This window comes from Oncorhynchus nerka, linkage group LG27 (genome assembly GCF_034236695.1).
Source record: "Oncorhynchus nerka isolate Pitt River linkage group LG27, Oner_Uvic_2.0, whole genome shotgun sequence".
NCBI classification, from domain to species: domain Eukaryota; kingdom Metazoa; phylum Chordata; class Actinopteri; order Salmoniformes; family Salmonidae; genus Oncorhynchus; species Oncorhynchus nerka.
The window spans coordinates 19,125,137-19,142,386 of NC_088422.1; the positions used below are offsets into that span (position 1 = coordinate 19,125,137).

The 17,250-nt window shown below is 42.6% G+C and overlaps 1 long non-coding RNA gene across 3 annotated transcripts in view; it reads right to left on the reverse strand.

Annotated features, from left to right (window-relative positions):
- LOC115111303 (uncharacterized) overlaps window positions 1-17,250 on the reverse strand; it is a 76,096-nt gene that overhangs the window by 46,192 nt on the left and 12,654 nt on the right. For all 3 annotated transcript variants that reach the window (XR_003860790.2, XR_003860791.2, XR_003860789.2), the window contains exon 2: window positions 7,407-7,505. This is a non-coding gene — a long non-coding RNA (uncharacterized LOC115111303). The remainder of the gene's footprint in view (window positions 1-7,406; window positions 7,506-17,250) is intronic.

Here is a 17,250-nt window from a genome sequence, read left to right on the forward strand (position 1 = left end):
GGCAGAGAGAGACAAAGACTGCCATCACCAAGCAACACATTAGCTAGTGGTCCTACATGAGCGACAATCGTGATAGGGATATGTTTCACATCCGTTTACTGATAGGACACTGCTGATTAGAAAGATCAGCTCATGGACACACACTCATCAAATCAAATCAAATTGTATTTGTCACATGCACCGAATACAACAGGTTACAGTGAAATTCTTACTTACAAGCCCTTAACCAACAATGCAGTTTTAAGAAAAATAAGTGTTAAGTACAAAAATAGATAAGTAAAAACTATAAATAACAAATTATTAAAGAGCAGCAATAAAATAACAGTAGTGAGGCTATATACAGGGGTACCGGTACAGAGTCAATGTGGGGGGGGGTAGTCGAGGTCATTTAGATAATATGTACATGTTGGTGGTGAATATGCATAGATAATAAACAGAGAGTAGCAGCAGCGTAAACGAGGGGATGAAACACATACAGAGATGCACACAGACAGACACACAGAGGTCTTTGTGGTTGTGTAGAAAGATGAGGGGCTATTATAATGATAGAGCAGTGAGTTCCCATTAGTTAAAGGTGCAATATGCAGAAATCACTCCACCATTTCCTGGTTGCTAAAATTCGAATAGTTCGCCTAATTTCAATTTATGTTACAAAACAAGCAGTCAAAGTGTAGAGAATCATTGTACCATCTAAACCGCTGTGAAATATATTTTCAATAACCAAAACTATTGTATTTTTAGCTGTTTGAAGCTGGTGTACAAAACCAAAAGTAAAAGACGTAAAAACTGGTCGGGTCTCCCAAAAGAAGTTACATATTGCAGCTTTAATGGTCAGCGCATGTGATAAGGATCAGCGCCCTGTAGCTGGACTATAAAAAGAGAGGATTCTGATTGGTCGTTTCATAAGGGACTGCTCCCCTTTAATGAAGATGGGCTATGCTCCACATGATACTACCAGCACAGGAGAGGGTTGTCACATCATTGGCTGTAGATGTAGAATTCCAATAATCAATTGAAATTATTATTGAGACAAAATATGTCATGTTTAGCAATATACTGTAAGTTCAAAAGAACAGGTGCATTCAGACAGATATACAGACATACACACTCACTGAACTCAAAAATATAACCATGTATACTTTGTATGTACACACACACAAACACACACACAAACACAGACACACACACACACTGCCACTAGCACATCAGAGAGCGCCAATTTACAGATCCTAGCATACTGTACTCGCCCCCGCCTCCTCACCTCTCTTCTCGCCTCTTTTCCTATCCTCGCTTTACCTCCTTCCCCCACTCACATCTGTGCTGCCACACACACACCCAAGGGGAGGACACACTGCTCATACCACCCAGGAAATTAACTTGACATTTGATGCAGACGAAAAAATACATTTTCTGGGGGAGACAAAGTGTACCCATGCAGAGATAGGGCCTGGTAGGATATAAACCCAGCCCCCCTAAGCCCAGCAACACATTCATGGGGATTTCAGCGGTCTACAGATGGCACTGGGGTGTCTGCACCAGTTCTCCTCTATCTTTCTCCATCTCTGTTTTTTTATCACTTCATCAGTGTTCATATCCAATCCATTACCTTATGTTTGTATGATGGGAGGTTGAGAGAGATAACAGACATTAGCAGAGGACTTGATGATGTCTATGCTTGCTCACATAATTGTGCCCCACCCTTTCGGCACACACAAATATTTAAATGAGATTGAAAGCAGGGTTTTTCATAGCAATGCAACATTCAGCTTCTACTGTTGTGGATGTCATATAGCTTCCAGTGCATTGGTTTAGTAAAAAAACACACACTCTCACACACACACACACACACACACACACACACACACACACACACACACACACACACACACAGACAAGATCTTGCATAATGATTAATTGGATTAATGCTTTAGCCAAAACTACTCAGTCATTTGGGAATGGTGCCCAACAAACAAACACACAGACACAGACACACACAGGCGACGACCCAGACAGTGTCTGTCTCGGTCCCCCCTCCATTAGACATGCAAGAATGTTAACGTCATTATGCATTATTGTAAGTGTCTGTCTGTGCCCTCCCCCTTCTCTCACTCACTCACCATATTGTGTCTGAGGGGTAGTCCAGACGTGTGTGTGTGTGTGTGTATGTGTGTGTATGTGTGTGTGTGCGCGTGCGTGCGTGCGCGCGCGTGTGTGTGTGCGTGTGTGTGTGTGTGTGTGTGTGTGTGTGTGTGTGTGTGTGTGTGTGCGTGCGTGCGTGCGTGCCTGCGTGTGTTTGAGTGTTCTTTTATATGTTCCTGCACACAAATCACTGATCATAGCTGAAATACGGGCAGCTCCAAGCACTATTTAAACCTACTCACACATTGCCTTTTACACACTGTTATACAGACTAGATGTTAAAGTGGATAGTCTCTAAAGCTGTGTTGGAAAATTATATCTAACTACATTAAAACACAACAATCTACTGTTCAAAATTAGAGCAATCAAAATTATCCTAAATGTGTGAATTAAATTGAAATAATGTTGACAGTTGGTGTGCCATCCTTGGTCAGATTTAAACAGAATGGTAGATCTTCAACCTGCTGGTAAGCTATCTCTCATTTGAAGACCCGGAGCAGTCGAAAGGCACCACGAATCCTATTTTAAACAGTTACTGTAAAAATGGTAAAACAGAATTTACACATAAAACCTGCATGAGCAAGGTTTCAGACAATGCGGACATGTTGCCCTCTTTACAGTTTCCTCATTATAAAGATATATAATCCGTTAAAACAATCCCAATGTGCATGGGGTACACTGACATGAATATCCAGGAATACACTGTGAATATGTGATTTACGAAAGGGTCTAAGGGGAAGGAAAGGGAGGGAGCGGTTGTCAATTCTTAATCCCCCTCCCTTAGGCTTAATGAACGCACTCAGGAAAATGACACAATTTTGATAAGGTTGAAGTGAGCGAATGGGGGTAGAGGGGACACTTTCATTAGCCGTGGCGTTAGTAGGATCTGTTTTGCATTTCTCTGATGCTCTATACACACTGCCCTGCCCTGCCCTGCCCTGCCCTCCCTCCCTCCCTCCCTCCCTACCTCCCTACCTCCCTACCTGCCCTGCCCTCCCTCCCTCCCTGCCTGCCTGCCTGCCCTGCCCTGCCCTGCCCTGCCCTTACCTCCCTGCCCTCACCTCCCTCCCTCCCTGCCCTGCCCTCCCTCCCTCCCTCCCTCCCTCCCTGCCTGCCTGCCTGCCTGCCTGCCTGCCTGCCTGCAGGTGATTAAGGAGGGAAGGAGGGAGAAGATGCCAGGTGCCTCTTGTTTGGGCTTTGCATTGTCTTAGGCAAGTCTATCCAGGCCCAAAGGAGGGGTATTCAAAAACACTTCTATAAACAACAAAGACTAAAAAAGACTGGTTTGGAATAAGACAGAGATAAATTAAGCAATATATTGGGCCATCAACACCTTTTTTCAAAAAGCTATATCTTAAATAGTTCGGGGCAGCAGAGACTTGCCTACCACCCATCTTGGCTTCTGCAAACCCCCCTCCCTCCTGCCACCTTTCCTCTCTTCGCTGACAGCGATTTGCATTCATTTGCATGATTTTATGATGTGCATATCCTTTGTTCTCACAGTAAAAAGATGATGTAGGAGAAACCCTACCTACGCAGCGCTACTACAACCTACACTGACGGCCACTTGGATATTAAATGGAAAAAAAATACAACTGCATAATTATAAATGGATAACTAGTGATTTTGACACCCCACTCCAATGCCCTACCCCTGGTAATCCCGTGTATCAAAATTAGAAAAAAAGATGGATATGTTTCGGTTTGGTAGAATTTTTGTAACAGCCGTGGACAGGATAGAATGTGCTATCACAAAGCGACAGGAGCCTCAGCTGATATGTATATATAGCATGGGGGAAGAATCGCATGCAGGCATGAAAAATGGAATTACATGACGAATAGGAAATATTAAAATGATAGGTGGAAAATAAATAATTTAAATTAAATAGCAGCTTTCATATAAATACCTTTTTATAAATGACCTACTTTTTTCTTTGGTTAATGCTTTAACCTTGCCGCTAGCTATTGTGTGTTTATTACATATTTATTGCATGTTAATAACGGCTTTATCCTTATTGGTCAGATGGACAGGTGAAGATTTTAGCTTATGGACATCCAAAAGATGTGTTGTACGCTGGCACCTATTATCCTCAGTTGGCGATTCATCATGTGTGCCCAAGCACACACGCATAAACACACACACACACACACACACACACACACACACACACACACACACACACACACACACACACACACACACACACACACACACACACACACACACACACACACACACACACACACACACTGTACCATGCTTTAATCATGCAAATGCATGTAGGGGACATTATGTCCTGTGGCCTAGCGTTAATGACATGGAGGCTGCATGCAGGTATACAGATGTAGGATCTTAATTTGATCACCCTGTTGCAGGAGAACTTTCAGACTTGATTTTCCCTTATGAAAAATGTATCAAACCCTACAAATATGGACTTTAAATTATAATCCGTGTAAAAATGTTAATTTCCTGTTGCTGCAAGTATATTTTCCTGCTGCAGCAAACTGGCTCAAATAAAGATCCTACGTCTGTATTCTGGAAGGTCTACTCTTGGAAAACACAGGCTGTGCCTTATGAACGGCAACACCTAACAATCGCTCTCTGTCATACTGGATTTCATTAGTGCTAAATTAGTACAAGTAATGCTGTGCCATATACAAACGTAATAGGATATAAACACACAGGATATTGTGCATTTTCATGGTTGCTATTCTATAAATCCAATACGTATATACAGTATATATATGTAACCACTGCCCGTAGAGCATACAGCACATTGAAACACAAGGCAATCATTGTAATTTGGATATTGTCAGGGAGTATTACTGAAGGATAGAAATGAGAGGCTGCAGTAGCCCTGTTTCCAGGGGGAATGTTTCAGGAGTGTCACTGCACATCTTCATCTGAGAGATGTAAATAGTCATCCCTTCTTGTTTGGGCTTTGACCCCATGGTCCCTACCATGCTCTCACACAGGCAATGGCTGATGGGAGGTTCGACATCGCTCTGACTCCTAAAAAGCATAGCGGGCCAGTTACCTTGCATTGCAGTCTATGTAAATAATGCAGTGGTGGATATAGTGGTCTAACGACACTGACACACTGCTTTTAAGATGGTGACATGAATGCTATGGTACTGTTGTAGACACATCCTGATTAAAGGCAGCTGTAGTATTTTGGAGAGGACTGTGGATAAAGTCCACATTCACATTTGCTAAGCATTTGAACTATAGTGAACCCAAAGCAATGGCCCAATACTGAAGGATTCTGTTATTTGGCTGTACCCATAGGAGAACCCCTTTTGGTTCCAGGTAGAACCCTTTTTGGTTCCAGGTAGAACTCTTCTGGGTTCCATGTAGAATCCTCTGTGAAAGGGTCCTACCTGGAACCAAAAAGGGTTTTACCTGGAACCAAAATGGGTTCCTTAAAGGGTTCAGTGTTCTCCTATGGGGAGAGTGTACCTTCCTCCTGACTTTCATGTCCACAGCACAATGCGTTCCTGAAAACCTGTATAGTAAAATTGACTCACATAATGGACTGGAGTTTTTTAGTTTGGTTTTGACCAAACACCAACCAGAGGAGAGGGACAATAGCGTATGACCTTGTCAACCGACAACACTGAAAACAGCGTAAATGGCATCCTTCTAAAGAGAGGTACTGTATAGTTACATTGGATACACATAATATTACCATGCCAGGGTGCTTGCTATTGATACCAAAAAAATGAAATCACATGCTTGGTCTGAAAAATGTATATTTTTGGTATTTGATCACAAATCTTTGGCTTTGACTGTATCATTGGCGAAAATCGAAACTAGTGATTTGATAACAACGCTCTCTATGATGGCAATAGGTCTGGGAGTTTAAATGGTGAGTAGTGACTCTGCCGCTGACTCTCCTGCCCGGCGACTCGGCCTGCCCTCCCTAATTGGCCCTTCAGAGCACTCCACCGATAGAGGGAGAGTAGAGGGAGTAATTACAGTGAGTACACTACCACATGCTGAGGCCCATGGGTGCTGACATCACCCTCTCTCTTGAATCCTTTAATTCTACATCACACAATAAGTCTTTTTCTTGAATACCAAGACCTACAAACAGCCTTTTGGAGTAACCAGAATATTCTGAATGGTACTAGAGATAATCTCTTGGTATTGTCTGGTACTGTTTGGAGAGTGTGAGTGAGATCGGTATTTTTAGCTATTGAAATGTTTGTTTTTTATGACAGAGTTGTATTTCTACAGATTTAGCATGTGGTGCATAGCACACACATTAAATAGCCCAAGAAAGTAACATATTGTCAATCTGTCCAGCTGTGTTTGAGATGGTTTTAGGAAGGCTGAGGTCAAAGGTCAAATCAAGGATTTTTTTGTCTTTTTCTGCCAATTCTGAGTAAATAGGCCATTCAAAAATCACGAATAATACCTTCCGGAACACATCACTAGAGCAAGCTAATTTCATAGATCGACCAATATGGCAGTACAACTAAAATGCTACATCCACACATCATCTACACATCATGTGGGGAGTAATATGGGAATGTTCCAAATGACCTCGCTGAGAACGCTGCCTGCTTGTATATCATTTGCAATGACTAAAGCCATTTGCATTAGATTTTTATGGAGTACACCATTTAGACTGTGAGTTTGTGCTGATGATAAACAGTGAATGCAAGCCTCTGCCCCCCTGTGACTCTGGTCTTGGTACGGACCAGAGGGCAGATGAATGGGTCATGGGATTTGATATTTCTCATGGCCACATTGCCTGAGCTTCCCTCAAAGCAGTGTTTTTCTGTGTTCACTGGACTGATACTAACATCCAAGGGTTTACTCTAATATTCTCCATATAGCCAAACTTTTACGCACTCACATGCAAACACATTCACACAAAACCAATATGTATCTTGTTTTGGTGATTACTGAACAATTCATTTATACATTTATAATTAGTAGGTTTGGTTATCTGTTTTAACAAACCGTTTTAATTATCTTTGTACATTGATTTTTCTGTGTTGTGGTTTTCATTTAAGCCCTTGGGCTTTCAACCACACCTGCACAATTGTTTTCTTTGTATTGTTGTCTATCAATTGTTTTCTTTGGTGCAAAATGAAATAAAAAACAAAAATACTCAACACAGAGGCTAACTTTGCTGCGGGTTTGCAGAGACACACACGCTCACATGAAGATGAACAGAGTGCACGGACACACACACACAGCATGGTTCGTTTGGCATTTGCTTCTTTGTATTTTTGGGGGCCCGTTGGCTTTCTAACCTGAGCTCATGTTGGTTCAGCAGTAGGCAAAGTCCCAGACAGACATGTCCATTTGGCCTCTCTCCTGAGCAGGGGAATCAGGGCCATATTTCTCCAACCCTGCAACACGAGGGAACACACACACAGAGGCAGGGTTGTAAATGTAAAGATTTTCCATGCAGCCACTAACCTTTACATGGCAGATATCGTTTCTAGACAAAATCACAATGAACATGTTCCCTCAATGCAGAGGAGAGGAGTGATCACATGACGCTTGTCAACAGAGGTAGCATTTACTATCGATAAGTTTGCTCTGCAGTATTCAAATTGGCAATAACTTCATGACTTCATACGGCCACGAATAGCAGCTGAAACACCTTGATGTCAAGCGACCGCTTCGCACCACTTAGAAACGGCTTTCAGATCCCTCAGTGAAACATGGTGGTACTGTCAGTTGACTGAAGATATTTTCCAGAGTTACATCTTTCAATGCTTTTTCTATGTGTCATTATATTAACCCACAGTGGCCTACTCAGATAGATGCAACATTGTTCTTTGGAATGGTGGTTCAAAATGAATAGCAGCAGCAGGGGTATGTACTACATCTATTTATCCTGCTTCCAGTCACTTTATCCTAATCCCCCACCTGCATGTTCATATTTACCTCAAATTACTCCAGTATCCCTCCACATTCAAATGTGGTACTGAACACTGTCCCTGTATACTACTTCCTCTTTTATTTTGTATTTTTTATGATATCTTTTATTATTTAAGTTATACTATTTTGATATTGATTACTGCAATTTGGGGTAGGGCTTGCAAGTGAAGCATTTCACTCTACTTGTGCATGTGACAATACAAGTTGAATTTGAACTGTACTGTATTACATGAATGGTAGCCCAGACTGGTCTTGTCAAGAGACGTTTTGTTGCATACCGATGCTCCATGAGCTGCCATGTTGTTGACCCCTGTCCCCCGGAACCCTGACCCCAGTCTTTGGACAGAAGAAGTCTGGAGTGGGGTCTAGACCCTGTTCTGGGGAGCACAAGGCCCTCTGGGGTCAAGGGTGAATTCTCCAACCCACCAAGGAGAATCTCATTTATATCTACTTTTCAGAGGGAACAGCATCACTAGTGATGTCCTTCACAGCACAGAGAATGGATAAGTCCACAAACAATGGAAACTCACGACAGAACAATATATGAAGTCCTCAATCCATATCTCTGCAATAGCTCTCCATAGAGAAGGTCACCATCCATATCTCTGCAATAGCTCTCCATAGAGAAGGTCACCATCCATATCTCTGCAATAGCTCTCCATAGAGAAGGTCACCATCCATATCTCTGCAATAGCTCTCCATAGAGAAGGTCACCATCCATATCTCTGCAATAGCTCTCCATAGAGAAGGTCACCATTGACACCTGGATCCGGTCAACCAAATGTGTTGACATTCATACTACAATTGAGTGAAGCCAGAGTTCTTGCAAAGTTCATTTGAGTAGCTAACAATGATGAACAAGGGACATGATTGATGAGGCATTGCATTACGGCATTAAACACATACTATGATCATTTAGAAGAAATGTGTTTACATCGATGGCTGAAGATGTCTGTATGGCAACACTGGAATGGGTATTTTCATCCTACTGTCTAAACACAATGTCTTGTGTCCACAGCCTTACAATGGGTGTTATCTTTATCTCAAGTATCTTTCCAGGGTCTCAGAGAGTTCTGTTGTGTGTCCATGTGATGGTCTGGCCTTCCTGACAGACGTCAACAGGAGACTGACAGCTGCCAGTTCTTATAAAGCCTCCATGTCAAACCAGGATGAACACACACACACACACACGGAGATACACACACAGACTCACCCACACACACACACACACACACACACACACACACACGCGCGCACACACACACACGTAGATACACACACAGACACACACACACACACACACACGCACACACACGGAGATACACACACAGACTCACCCACATACACACACACACACACACACACACACACACACACACACACACACACACACACACACACACACACACGCGCACACACACGTAGATACACACACAGACACACACACACACACACACACACACACACACACACACACACACACACACACACACACACACACACGCGCACACACACACGTAGATACACACACAGACACACACACACACACACACACACACACACACACACACACACACACACACACACACACACACGCACACACACGGAGATACACACACAGACTCACCCACATACACACACACACACACACACACACACACACGCACACACACGTAGATACACACACACACACACACAAACACACACACCCACACACACACCTACATACACACACAGACACACACACACATATACAGGAAAATGGGTTAGCTACAACAGTAATCTAAAATAAGGCGAATCTATCTCTCTTTCAGAACAAATTAACAACATTAACAATATGTTATTATCAAATATTCATATTTATTGATAGGAAATCAAGAACAATTGAACAGATATCACTGGCATAAATCCAAAAATATGACAATGTAAAACATACGTAAGACCACAGAAGTGTGAAGGACAATTATAGCACTTGGAGCATTGATTTATTCATGAAAATAATATTACGTGGAATTCATACAAGACTAATTTAAATCTGTGCACTGAACCTGCTGAACAAAGCATGTGATCCCTGAAGACAAATCTAAGGACTGAATCTAGATAAGTGATTTGACTTCATGATTCATTAAAACACACACATGTATTGGACACACTCACACATACCCTCTCTCTCTTACTATCGTTCTTTTTGTTTTACTACCTTTATTTCTAAGTGTGCTAGTGTGTTCCTGTGGTTCTGTGGTTAACCAAGTCTGTGTGTTCATAGCCCTACGGCAGGGTTTAGGGTAACTGCTTGGCACCCCCCACCTCACCCCGTTCCCTTTATGGCTTGTGTGGCTTGTCTCTTCGCATCTCTCTCCTGTACACCCCATCCCCCTCCTCTCGCTATGCGGCTACTGGCCTACATGCAGGGAATTACTGTGCCACAGAAGCTCAGATACTAAGAGAACCATTATGGAGACAGAGCACTGTGGCACAGGTCGACACAAATGCTTGAATACAAAAACCCATACAGAAACAAACACAGACATAGACACATTCACACTGTTTGTATACAGTGCCCATTAATGTTACGCAAAATTTCAATTTACAATCCTGATATTATGAATGTTATCAGAGTCTGACTTGCGTTTTCTGTCTCATTTCCTTGAGGTAATAATCCATTAGCAGAGGCTCAACCACGCAGCCGTTTAATTATGCTGCCTTCTCTAGGAGTCTGCTGGGGCGTACCACGCATCACCAGGAAGAGGGTTGACAGGAAGAAACTGTCTGCTACCATATAGCTGCCTGTTTCATATGACTACAGTATGTTCATAATGTGGACTACATCACAAGGGTGTACTGTAGTGGGAACACGCTATTACAGGCAGACATGTGCACAATATAAAACACACACACACACAAACAGACACACACACACACACACACACACACACACACACATACACACACACACACACAAACACGCAGACACACACACACACACAAATACACACACACACAGACACACACACACACAGACACACACACACAAACAAACAAACAGACATGTGGAACAGAGGAGGCTGGCGGGTGGAGTAATAGGAGGACTGGCTCATTGTAATGGCTGGAATGGAACGGTATCAAACCACATGTTTGACTCTTCCATTCCATCCGTTACATTAAGCCCGTCTTCTATAGCTCCTGCCATTCACCTCCTCTGATGTAGAATCGGTTTGCACTCAGTTTGCAAATTACGGCCTGCACTCTGTTCAGAGGTGCTAAGTAGTCTCAGCCGACAAACGCTACCGGTGTATCCGAGCCCTTAGAGGACATTCTTTATATTCACAGGACAGAATTGTATGATTTCCTATCAATCTATTTCCCTATAGCCCTTTAGCACGTACCAAGCCATTGCAGATATTGCTGAAAGGCCCTATATACCGTACGTGGTGGCCTTGGTTCACATTGTTGAAACCATAATGGAAGATGTGTCTACCTACTAGAAAGCAAACTTCATTGGTTGCTTTCTCTGTAAGTAAGTGTGTGCATGTGTGTGCATGTGTGTGTGTGTGCCTGTGTGTGTGTGTGTCTGTGTGCGTGCCTGTGTGTGTGTGTGTGTGTGTGTGTGTGTGTGTGTGTGTGTGTGCGTGCGTGCGTGCCTGTGTGCGTGTGCGTGTGTGCATGTGTGTGCTGGAGAAGGGTGATGCTGCGTACTAGAATGCATTCAAAATAATTTCCTGCACTCTCTCCTCGGTTGTGCCTCGGGATTTAAAAAAATGCAAACGCTGTGTACATGTCTAGCTGAGCAGTGTGTGTGTGTGTGTGTGTGTGTGTGTGTGTGTGTGTGTGTGTGTGTGTGTGTGTGTGTGTGTGTGTGTGCCACTAAGTGTGAGGACGCTTACTTCTTAGTGAGCACTTTGTAATAATTAAGTGAAGAATAAGACAAGTAAGCCTGAAGGAGAGAGAGAGAGAGAGAGAGAGAGAGAGAGAGAGAGAGAAAGAGAGAGAAAGAGAGAGAGAGAGAGAGCTTCTTTAACTGAACCTGGACCAGCGTCAATTCTACTTGAGAGAGACGGGCAGCAGTGAAGCTACCTATGCATTGCTAAATATGTGTAATATATTGCAAATACTTGTTAACTGCCTTCCTTTCTCCTGCTGCTGGGTAATTGAACATTCACTGAGATTGACATACAGTGCTCTGACTCTTTGTTGTCATTTTTTACATTTCTAACAATTAGAAGCATCATTTGAAACTAGCTATGGATAGTATTGTTTTTTTCTTTGTAGCCTCTTCATTGCAGTATGGAATTTGAAACTGTAGCTAGGTTATTTTTGACAAATAGTAAAATGATATTTCATTTATTTGATGTGTAGTGTTTTAGGCTAATGATAACAGAAATGGAGTATGGCATATGGACATGTTTTATAACTATTGCAATGGCGTCCTGTCTTCATTTTTATACCATTGGACTTAGTTAATGAATCCATCTTCGAGTTTTACTTTTGGCCTGCAAGCGAACCTGACACAGTTCACACCATGTTTTGCCAACACTTGAATCATGTTAAAGAATCCCAAAGAGAGCATACCAATTTTCACATGCAATGTGACACAGAGATATCCGCTTTGTCTGTAGCCAAGAATTTGCTTAAAAGTGGAAAAGTCAAATGCAGTTAGTTAATTTATGTTTGCCGGTGTGACAGATGCAGTCCACACAGTGTGAGACACCAATAATGGAAAGCATGACAAGGGAAAATCACATAGGTGACAGTAATCGAAGGAATTCGCGTATGCAAATGAGGTGCTTGGCATGCATGGCTGGCGATGCCACTAATTGAATAATTGGCCTCAGAGCACCAGGTGCACTGACCACGCTTCATGTCCGTGTACGCCTACGCCTGTGTGTGTATATTTGCCAGCGGACATTTTAGGTCTACCCTCCTCACACGCTCACCACTGCCAAACGCCTTAAGATGGTGGCACCTTGAGGGAGAGACACTCCTTCAGTGAGCCAACCAGGCCCCTCCTCCCTCTCCTCCTCCTCCCTCTATCATGACTCTTCACGACAACACTGGGCAAGCACCCCTCCCCCTAACCCCTGTCCCCCTTATAAATATGTAATTTCCCCCTCTCTAATAACGATATTAGGGGCTGGCTCTGGTGCCTTGGTGTATATGCATGAGTCCTCTCTCATCAAATTTGCATAAAAGGTCCAGATGCTAATGTTACCGTGGCGACTACTTGCAGTGCTTACTATTCTATATTCAGCGTAGCCATATCCCTAGACAAGCCAAGATTCCACATCATTTAATTGCGGAACAGTACACATCGCCTGAACAGTCAGCTCCTTAAAAAGAGAAAGACTGGTCTGTTTTAATTGTAGCCGTGCTGCCTCTGTTTATGCTTATTTCAAGTCACCTATACACCCCCGTAATTCTAGAGTTATTTCAGCCATACGAATTGGTTGGTGGGTTCTAAAACCATAGGCCTTGCTCAAGTTATTTATAAACATTTTCACATGAAAGAGCCCTTTAACTATTAAATTAGATACTGTAAAATTACTGCATGTGTATGAGTATTTGTGAGCAATTATATACCGCTGCCTTAATAGACCAGAGCAAAATGACATATATGGCAACATTTAAGGAAAAGTACAGTGTCCACACATGGTACGTCAGAACAGTAAAGCCATAAGGCGTCTCTGTTGGTTATTTGTAATTAATTGAGAATGAATAATGCAGTAACATGAAATACATTATTAACACACATTCATCTTACGAGAGGATTCAAAGCATATTTCAAATGCAATTATACTAATTTATTTATAGCAGGGGTATTTGCATAATAAAAAGCCATCGGAGCACAGACATATTGAAAAGGACAGAGAGGCAGGCAGATGGTTTAGACCTATACTGTAAAGCCGCCATTCATACATATGCAGCCAGAGTAGCTATTGTACGCGCCAATGCTCACAGCATCAGTCATATTAATCTTGTTGCCGCAATCATTTCTGCTGTGTGTTGTTAGCATCATTACCATTAGCAATTATGATGACGTAAGTCTAATATACTGTAGCTAGCTAGCATTAGCATATTTGGTGAATTCTGTTGATCACTATATGGAATGGGTAGGGAGGTATGTTTGAAAAATAAATGTTATTGAATATAAATAATTAAAATGCAAGTTAACAATTGTTTACTATTTTGGCCTTTAATGTATTTTTTATGTTTTATTATTATGTATTTTATACATTTACATATTATCTAAGTCCATTATCTGAGTTTAAGTATAACACTGTGTGCTTATGAGACAAACTAAAATGTCCACTGCATCCATTTTTGTACGTTTGATTTATGATGTACATTGTACATGTTGCTTTGATCCTCATCTATTTTAGCATCCTTTAATTCAGAGTTAAACATTTTGCTCAAACAATAATATCATTATCAGATGTTCCATTTACGCTTCCCGTTAACAAACAAACCCATATCATAAAAATACATGTGTACATTCTTAGATAAAAAGGTGCCATCTAGAACATAAAAGTGTATTCGGCTTTAACTGTCCCCATAGGAGAACACTTTAACTGTCCCCATAGGAGAACACTTTATCTGTCCCCATAGGAGAACACTTTATCTGTCCCCATAGGAGAACACTTTATCTGTCCCCATAGGAGAACACTTTATCTGTCCCCATAGCAGAACACTTTAACTGTCCCCATAGGAGAACACTTTATCTGTCCCCATAGGAGAACACTTTATCTGTCCCCATAGGAGAACACTTTATCTGTCCCCATAGGAGAACACTTTATCTGTCCCCATAGGAGAACACTTTAACTGTCCCCATAGGAGAACACTTTGTCTGTCCCCATAGGAGAACACTTTAACTGTCCCCATAGGAGAACACTTTATCTGTCCCCATAGGAGAACACTTTATCTGTCCCCATATGAGAACACTTTAACTGTCCCCATAGGAGAACACTTTAACTGTCCCCATAGGAGAACACTTTATCTGTCCCCATAGGAGAACACTTTAACTGTCCCCATAGGAGAACACTTTAACTGTCCCCATAGGAGAACACTTTATCTGTCCCCATAGGAGAACACTTTATCTGTCCCCATAGGAGAACACTTTAACTGTCCCCATAGGAGAACACTTTGTCTGTCCCCATAGGAGAACACTTTAACTGTCCCCATAGCAGAACACTTTATCTGTCCCCATAGGAGAACACTTTAACTGTCCCCATAGGAGAACACTTTAAATGTCCCCATAGGAGAACACTTTATCTGTCCCCATAGGAGAACACTTTAACTGTCCCCATAGGAGAACACTTTAACTGTCCCCATAGGAGAACACTTTAACTGTCCCCATAGGAGAACACTTTATCTGTCCCCATAGGAGAACACTTTAACTGTCCCCATTGGAGAACACTTTATCTATCCCCATAGAAGAACACTTTAACTGTCCCCATAGGAGAACACTTTAACTGTCCCCATAGGAGAACACTTTAACTGTCCCCATAGGAGAACACTTTATCTGTCCCCATAGGAGAACACTTTAACTGTCCCCATAGGAGAACACTTTATCTGTCCCCATAGGAGAACACTTTAACTGTCCCCATAGGAGAACACTTAAAAAAAACACTTTTTTGGTTCTAGGTAGAACTGTTTTGGTTCCAGGTAGAACCCGTTTTGTGTTCCATGTAAAACCCTTTCCACAGAGGATTTTTTTTAAGGGTTATCCTATAGGAACAGCCAAAGGACCCTTTAAGAACCCTTTTTTCTAAAAATGTTAGTCGTGTGGGGTAGGAATAACTGTCATTAATGTCCTAATAGGATGACTGTTATCCAGTCATGTTTTGAAGGTAATTGCATGGACAGTGAGACATGGAGGTAGGTAGCTCTAATGTAGTGGTATGACTAACACCATGTCCATAACCACCTCTATGCAGGCTGCTGGAGGGAGGGACACCGTGGCAGAGCACAGCATGCCTGCTGCTCCTCACAACCACGCTCAAGTGACCATGCGTGATGTCATTAAAAAGGGCCCAACCATGACATTCCACAATGGATTATTGGCCCATGTTATGGCTGGTTGATCGTTTAGGAGGAGGCAGGAGGCGGACCACAGTGGAACCAGTGGTAAGAAGAGACAATGGTACTGTGTGTGTGGCTTTACTGCGTGCGTGTGTATGCACTGAAATGCACTGCATTGACACATGTTTGATGCCGATTGAAACAGCATCTACAGTGGCAGGCTGTCATCACTGTGTGAGAGCAGCAGCCATATCTACTGTGTGTGGTCACCCTGTGCACTGCTAAGAATATCCATCACACCACTGTTAATGGAGGAACAAGTCACCTCAGAGGGAAGACATTGCAACACTTCAATGTGTGTGATGAATCTAAATTGAGCCCAGGAGACAAGGAGAGTGGCATTCTAGTCAGTTACACGCACACACACACACACACACACACTCTGAAATCAGGAACCTGTCCTGCTCCAGCGGCGCTGATGCCGGCGTGCGCACCGTGAGCTCACCTCCCGTTGCCACGGCGACACCAACCAGAGGGAAAAGCCTGGTGTGTGTGACAGAGGCCTGAGAGGGAGGAAGGAGGAGGGACTGAGGAATTCACATAGCACTTGGCTTGTTTCAGCACAAGTACCTTATTCAGTTACCAGGCCTTATCACGGAAATGCTAAACCGACCCTTTCAATTATCAAGGCAATGTCTTTAGCCCGGCCGCCTGTTTGTAATGGCTGGCCTGGGATTTCAAATGAGATGTGTCAGAAATAGTTGGCTGACAAGGTGGACAATACACACAATTGGGCATTATCATGCATTATGTACAATTAACACGTATATACACAAACATATAGGGAATCATGCAGTCATGCACACACTCACAAATATGACCACCAAATGAAACACACACTCATTTTTTTTCCATAAACAAAAAAATGTGACTAACAGCTGCTTTGGTGCCTGCATTCTATTAGTGATTAAAAGCTAACCCAGTCTGCTCATCAATGGTGGTGCTCCACAGCCGTGAATGCCCTGAATTCATTAGTCATCGCGCACAGATGGTGTCTGGCTGCCTGTCTCAAGTTCAAGTTCATGTCCAGGAGACAGAGAGAGACATGCTGAAGCCAGACAGACCAGATGCTACTGAGACAGAGAGAGAGACATACTGAAGCCAGACAGACCAGATGCTACTGAGACAGAG